We start from the raw sequence: 8800 nt of genomic DNA, 5'->3' as shown, positions 1-8800 counted from the left end.
TTGCCATCCGGTGCTGACGTACATAATGACGTGTCAGGAAAATCCGCCGATCAAGTTTTTTTTTTTGAATTGCTATTTATAACATTTCGCATGCTTATTCGTTCGCTCTCACACATACGAACTTACACATATTATATAGTCTGAATAGAAGCTGTCATTCTGCGAAGTTGAGGATATTAGCAAAACTGAAAGAGGAAGGGAGATACATCAATTGTTGGTGACAAGTAAATAAATGTAGTGTTTAATGAGGATAGTAGAGGACGTAGAGGGCGAAACGTTACCTTTCCAGAGCAGTTTCAAAATCGAAAGTTTTTAATTTCCACTGTGTGTGTGTGTGTGTGTGTGTGTGTGTATGAGAGCTGTGGTGAGGATTGTGAGAGCAAACTTAAAAGAAACTTCTTGTTCACATTTATTTCATATTTCAAAACTTTTAAAATTAAATACTTGACCGATTTAAGACGTTTGACTTCTGAGTAATAATAATAATAATAATAATAATAATAATAATAATAATAATAATAATAATAATAAGTTTCTGAATATGTATTTCATCTTTCTACTTCTTTCAATAATTAGACTGCGGTCATGCTGGGGCATCACCTTGTAAGATTTACAGTCTAACAAATCGATCCCATTATGGGATGGTGCTGAAAAGCTCCTGATTTTAATTGTCTCGCGAAAGGCCTGGCTGGAGGCCCAACCTTCCATGTTCTTTTACAAGGCCTAGAAAAACTGAAGGACCATTGCAATAAGTGTGTGAATCTGAGAGGGGAATATGTTCAATAAAATCATAACTGATTCCCCTGTATTTTCTTTGATCCAAAGCCAGGCGAAAATTTTTCAGCACCCCTCATATATATTCTTATTTTTAACGTTGATCGGAATCCTTAAATTACTGGAATGTAAACAAATCAACACCAACTGTCAAGCGGTGGCGGGAGGAGGGGGCAGACATAAAAACACCTGATCGGCAGACACACACACACACACACACACACACACACACACACACACACACACACACACAGATAGACAGACACAGACAGACAGACACAGACAGACAGACAGACACACACACACACACACACACACGAACAAAGATAATGACGTGAATAAACAAATACACGCGCTTGGGTTTGATATATAAAATACATATTTATATAGGGAAAAAAAAAAAGAAAATATTCATCAGTTAATGGCGGTGCCCCAGCATGGCCACAGCTCATGCGCTGAAACTAGATAAAATGAAATAAAATGAAAATCAGATGAATATACATGAATATTCATTTGAGTACTTTCAGTTTTTGCTTCCCACAGCATATCCCTGGATTTTTATTCGCATTCATAGCAACCGCAGTTGTTAATCGTGAACTATAGAAATTTTTTTTTACAGCTTATCGAACTCCGATATGGGAAAAACCAACCTTCTACGCCAATAAACTATTATTATTTCTGAAAGTTGTTTTTTTATACTTATCACGGACTGCTCGAAGATTTCTTACGCCTAGATCCTTGGAACTTACAATTACAATTTATACGTATATATATATATATATATATATATATATATATATATATATATATATATATATATATATATATATATATATATATATATATATATATATATATATATATATATATATATATATATATTTATATATATATATATATACACACATATAAATACAGTGCAGTGTACATTTAAACACATGAGGTATCCGTCATAGGATTCCTGGCACGCTAGAAGGAACAGCCAAAATCTAAGCAAATCCAAGTGGTTTGCATTTTGGCTGTTCCTTCTAGCGTGCCAGGAATCCTATGACGGATACCTCTTATGTGTTTAAATGTACACTGTATTTATATGAATAATATATAGTCTATTGACTAATTTTTCTACACGCTTGGCCACTGATAGTAAAAATTTCTAAAATTTTTATTACTCTGATATTATTAATTATATATATATATATATATATATATATATATATATATATATATATATATACCGGAGTAAGCACATAAAACGTGCAACAAGGTGGCAAAAAGAGTACTCAAATACCAGAGGTAGAGTAATATGCTTTATTTAAAAGCAGCAGAAATATAACAAAATACTGTTACTCTGAGTAACCCAAAACTCAGAGTAACAGTCTTTTGTTATATTTCTGCTGCTTTTAAATAAAGTATATATATATATATATATATATATATATATATATATATATATATATATATATATATATATATAGTGAGAATTTACAAAAAAAAAAAAAGACGAAGACGGGTGTGTAAACAGCAAACAGATGTATTAATTTAACGCTCGGGAAGTGAGAAAGTCTTTTACGTTTCGAGCCTACGCTCTTCAACAGAAAGGAACACAGAAATAAACAGGGAGAGAAAATAGAAAAGGTTTAGTGGCTAGCGACCTATCATGGCGAATTATAAATCAAGCCCATAAATATATATTTATACACACTCGACGGGTTTCCACATAATTTCTGTGTACCAAATTCACTCACAAGGCATCGGTCGGCCCGGACTATCGTAGAAAATACTTGCCCGAATTACCACTCAGTGGAACTGAATCCGAAACCACGTGGTTACAATGAGCTTTTCCTCTACCTCCTTACCCTACATACACAAGTGACTTTTGCACAGTGTCCACCTACCAAATTCCACTCACATGGTATTTAATTATGAAGCATTAAGCTACGGTAGTAGACATTTGCCCAAGGTGCCGTGCTGTAGGATTGAACATGGAACCAATGTTACTTGGTTTGCTCGATAAAGGCTACCTGAGTTTTAAACAATAACAACATCAACAACAACAGCAGCATCAATAGGAGTCAGCAAGTGTGCTATGCAAGTAAATTTCCTTAAATCACTTAAAAAGGTATTCAGTTAAACAGGTATTCAGTTAAACAGGTATTCAGTTAAACAATATAGAAAACACTTAGTAAAGCTCAGATGATTTGATGTTACACTCCGAAATCTTAATCGAGGGCTAAGTCTGCGCGGTAAAGACTGGCTATAAGAGGAAACCAGGTGAGCTGATATAGAGATATATTTTTATATATATAATTCAGTTAAACAGTTAAACTGTTATACAAAAAGACAATATGGTCATGGTTGGAACGTCTTTAATATATGCATTCTATCACGACTGACATATAGTCCTAAACAGCAACAACAACAGTATGTAACAGTCAAAACTATATCCGCCCCAACCTTTTTTCTGTGAATATAAATATTCTAAACGAAAGGAAAATGAATTCAAATCTAACAAAGAATAATGTAGAAAAAATGCACCGATGAATAACTGAAATTATTGATGACCGGAAATATATAATTAATAGTGGCTATGTGGTAAGTAGCTCGCTTAGGTTTTTTGTTACCACCTCAGTAGTAAGATCAGGCTGGAGAAGAGGTATCTGTCACGAGACAGATTCATAAGAAGATGGAAGCCTGTGGCGTGGAAGCTGGGAGTGTTTGGCACCAGGTAAGTGGAAGCCAAAAACAAGGGAAAGAAAAAGTTAGGGGTCTACCCTGGTGATCGGATGCCTAGCCTTCGGGAAAGCCATTACAAATGAGCAATGCTTTAATCGAATATTGTAAATATAATCAAATTATTATTGCATATTTAAAATTGTAAATATTTAATCGATACAGCTACTTCACCCTTTTTATGTTTGTCTGTCCTTGTTCGTCCCCTCTTTGTAATGCCTTTATAGCAAATATTTATGAAATAAAGTAGCTTGCTTACCAACCACATGGTTCTAGGTTCAGTGCCACTGCGTGGCACCTTGGGTAAGTGTCTTCTACTATAGCCTCGGGTCGACCAAAGCCTTGTGAGTGGATTTGGTAGACGGAAACTGAAAGAAGCCCGTCGTATATATGTATATGTATACATTTGTGTGTGTGTATATGTTTGTGTGTCTGTGTTTGACCCCCCCCCCAACATCGCTTGACGACCGATGCTGGTGTGTTTACGCCCCCGTAACTTAGCGGTTCGGCAAAAGAGACCCATAGAATAAGTACTAAGCTTACAAAGAATAAGTCCTGGGGTCGATTTGCTCGACTAAAGCGGTGCTCCAGCATGGCCGCAGTCAAATGACTGAGACAAATAAAGGAGCTAATTAAGTTCATAAAGCGTAACCGGTTTACTACCGCCGCGGCCACTGCCATCCCAACCACCACCGACGGCACTACCACCACCCTCGGAGTCAATAAAATAAAGTTAAACCAGTCAAGAAGTGGGATCGATTTAATTAACAAAACCCTACCTCTTGAAATTGCTGTCCTAGTACCTATATTAGAAGCAATTATTAAAGTGCCGAGGCGACGGAATCACTAGAACCTTGCGGAATTTCAAGTACTGGGGTGGATTATATCGACTAACCTCTTCCCCAAATTTCAAGCGTTGCTCCTGTAATAGGCGGTGTACATATATCCGACGGGCTTCTTTCAGTTTCCGTCTACTACAAGACTTTGGTCGACCCGAGGTTATAGGAGAAGACACTTGCCCAAAGTGCCACACAGTGGGACTGAACCCCGAACCATGTGGTTTGGAGGCAAATTTTTTTTACCTCCCCGCCAAACTCTCTTTATTCAGTTCTCCGTTACTTCGTTCCACACTGCTTTAATACCATATATGGCCTTCCTGATATGGTAGATCTTTTTTCACAAGTTCCTGACATATTGTTTATATTAGTAACCTATTTTTTTCAAAAGTTGTTTGAAACTGCGTCGAAATAATAGGCCTTGAGATTCGAAATTACACTCTGACACATGGGTTGGCGTACAGAAATGATGTTTGGTGGTAGGTAAACTACTTCGACAGGGATGGCAGGTCTGAAGGGCATTGGAATTATGGAAGTTGCCTTGGGCATGATCAATCACCAACTGAAGGTTATGTTCTTGGCAATATCGTTTCATTGCTAAACAAAAAGTATGACACAACCCAGTATACGCACTTACAGCTTCAACAGAGGTACAGATGTTTTTTAGGTTGTGCCGTTGTTAACCCTATACAACAACTCCCTACCAGCTGTGAATATTTCTGAATTATCCTTCATGTGGTAAATGTCTAAAGACGCTCTTTGCTTCTTACTCAGTAATGGTAAGTTGGATCAACGGCATGTTGTGTTTCTCTTCGTTGAACACACAGAGAGAGAGAGAGAGAGAGAGAGAGAGAGAGAGAGAGAGAGAGAGAGAGAGAGAGAGAGAGAGAGAGAGAGAGAGAGAGAGCAAGTATGTTTCCTACTTTTACTTTTACCAGAAATTTACTCTTTGAACGAACCATCTGTTTGCGGACATGAATAACGCCGTCATGTTAGAAACTTATATTTCACAACCATTATCTTGATGGTTCTAGCCATTATTGTAACCTACTTTAAATAACTGCCTACATACGTCAGATCTTAACCAGTTTCAAATTCTCTCAATACTTGGAATTTCAATCCAATGGGATGCTTTTTCACGGCAACTTTTACCACATGGAATTTCAGACAGCCACTCCATGCTTCCGGTCATTAAGCTTCTTCTAACATTCGTCCATAGTTTCCAGTTACTTCCTCCAAGATTGCTTCGACAATATCTTTGTAATTTTAAGGCGGCGAGCTGGAAGAAACGTTAGCACGCCGGACGAAATGCTTAGTGGTATTTTGTCTGTCTTTACGTTCTGAGTTCAAATTCCGCCGAGGTCGACTTTGCCTTTCATCCTTTCGGGGTCGATAAATTAAGTACCAGCTGCATGCTGGGATCGATCTAATCGACTGGCCCCCCTACCCCAAAATTTCGGGCCTTGTGCCTAGGGTAGAAAAGAATATCTTTGTAATTTTTTCCCCACGGGTTTCCGATAGATTCTCTTTTACTTGTTTCAAATCTTTCATCAGCTGCCATGCTGGGGCACTGCTTTGAAAGGTTTATAGTTGAAGAAATCGACCCTGGTATATATTTTGTTTTAAATTCTGGTACTTATTCTATCGGTCTCTTTTGCTGATAAAAATTTTAAAAAAGACTGCCTAGGGGATGTAACCACCTAGGGGACATAAACAAAGCAACAAAACCTGCCATTAAACGGGGGTAGCAACAGTAACAACTCTGCCACAACTACCGCTAGCTTAAGCTTGCACCATACCACTCCCTACAATCCTAATACACTCTCCACTAGCTGTATTGACCACCCACCCTACTCCCATTCATGCTCGACGCACAGAAGGCTAACACCTGTGCTGGACATTTTTCCGTTATACCACCCACTCACGACCTTCAAGTGTCACTATCTGAAAACCAAATCTCTTACGACAATGTTCAATGCCAACATTCTCCGACCCTGGACTTGGCAACCGATTAGAATAGTATTGATCCTGGTAACATAGACCCCCCCCCCCCCAGTAACAACCATGCGAACACCAGTAACTCGCGTGAGCTTGAACTATTACACCATAATAACGTTGGATTGCGTATCCGTAATAATAAATTTCAAGTCTTACAAAATATTGGGTGCAATTGTTTAGACAAAATATCATGTCCGCTTTCAGGTCGATGTCTAGCAGTAAATGTGGTTAACAAATGTGTACTTATATCGGCTGCTCCGTAATCTCAAGAAGCGCTTACCTAACCACTATTCTTCCTTTGAATTAAGACATAGGGCTGGCAGAACTCTAGCCACGAAGATTTGGGATCTCAAGGACGACAATGTTAAATTTGATTTGAGTTGGGACATCATTAGGGTCGCTGTTGTTGTTGGCAGTCCGTCGCTTACGATGTCGAGGGCTCCAGTTGATCCGATCAACGGAACAGCCTGCTCGTGAAATTAACGTGCAAGTGGCTGAGCACTCCACAGACACGTGTACCCTTAACGTAGTTCTCGGGGATATTCAGCGTGACATAGTGTGACAAGGCTGACCCTTTGAATTACAGGCACAACAGAAACAGGAAGCAAGAGTGAGAGAAAGTTGTGGTGAAAGAGTACAGTAGAGTTCGCCACCATCCCCTGCCGGAGCCTCGTGGAGCTTTAGGTATTTTCGCTCAATAAACACTCACAACGCTCGGTCTGGGAATCGAAACTGCAATCCTATGACCGCGAGTCTGCTGCCCTAACCATTGGGCCATTGCGCCTCCACACACACACACACACACACACACACACACATATATATATATATATATACACACACACACACATACGACGAGCTTCCACCACATAGTTTCTGTCAACCGAAGCGACTCATTGGTTGGCTCAGGGTATAGTAGAAGATATTCAATGTGCCGTTGGACTGAACGTGAAATCACGTATTTGCAAACAAGCTTCTTAAACGCAATGCCATGATTGTTTATCTTGACCATATATATCTTCGACAAGTTGTTATCCAGTAATGAGAGATAAAAAAAAAAAGCTATGTGAACAATTGAGGGTACGTAGGAGTGTGAACCATACTTTTCTTTTGTACGCTGGCGCGTAACATATTTTCTCGAAAAACAATTGTTTCTTAATGATTCCTTTTCCAAGAAAACGCTCATTTTATTACAAGGAAAAATACTTTCACATTCTGTTATCTTCACGAAGACAGACATTTCAACAGATAGCAAGGAAGATGATTTAGTTTCTCCTTAATCGTTTATCTTTCCACTTTTGAAAATTGTTTATACGAAAGAAGACACTAACATTCACTTCCATTTTCATGACGACAGCAAGGAGGTTATTTTCGTTTCTTGTTAATCTTTTATTTTCTTTTTGTTCGTCTTTATTTGTTTTGAATCCTTACGTTCTGAGTTCAAATTCCGCCGAGGTCGATAAAATAAAGTCCCAAGCTAGTGGAATCGTTAGTATGTCGAACAAACTGCTTGGTAGCTTTTCTTTCAGCGCTTTATGCACTGAATTCAAATCCTGCCGAGATCAACTTTGCCTTTCACCATTTCAGAGTCGATAAAATAAAGTACAAAAGGTGGTGAGCTGGCAGAATAGCTAGCATGTCGGACAAAATGATTAACGGAATTTCTTCCGGCTCTTTACGATCTAAGTTCAAATCCCGCCGAGGTCAACTTTGGCTTTCATCCTTTCAGGGTCGATAAAACAGAGTACTAATTAAGTACTGGGATTGATGTAATCGACTTGTCCTCTTTCTTCAAAATAGCTGGTCGTGACCCCTGCAGTGGACTGGTGTCCTGTTCAAGGGAGAATGTTGTGGTCACTTTACACACCACGGAAACCTGACAACCAGCTTTATGAGCCGCCGGCCTCAAGATGAAGAATATAGAAATAAAATACCAATCTAGTATCGAGGTCCATAGTACTGATCACTCCTTCACATCAAAATTGCAGGTTTTGTATCTAAATCAGAAATTATTATTTTTACACTGCTGCAAATTTATTGCACTACAATTCTCAGTTCAGGTTAAACAGCCATCATTATGAAACGAAATCGAAAACTTGGAGCAATAAGAGAAAGAGTGGAACATCGGTTATCAAGCGATGGTGGGGAGAGAAACACAGACACGAAGACACACACATAAATACACACACACACATACATACACACACACACACACACACACACACACACACATATATATATATATATATATATATATATGTACGACGGGCTTCTTTCAGTTTCTGTCTACTAAATCCACTCACAAGGCTTTGGTCGACATGAGGATGAGGCTATGGTAGAAGACACTTCTCCAAGGTGCCGCGCAGTGGGACTGAACCCGAAACCATGTGGTTGGGAAGTAAGCTTCTTACCACACAGCCACGTCTGCGACTATTATATCTACTGAATGACTGTAGGAGTAC

The sequence above is a fragment of the Octopus bimaculoides genome, chromosome 1, assembly GCF_046866305.1.
Source record: "Octopus bimaculoides isolate indiv1 chromosome 1, ASM4686630v1, whole genome shotgun sequence".
NCBI lineage: Eukaryota > Metazoa > Mollusca > Cephalopoda > Octopoda > Octopodidae > Octopus > Octopus bimaculoides.
Note: the sequence above shows the minus strand (reverse complement) of the source record.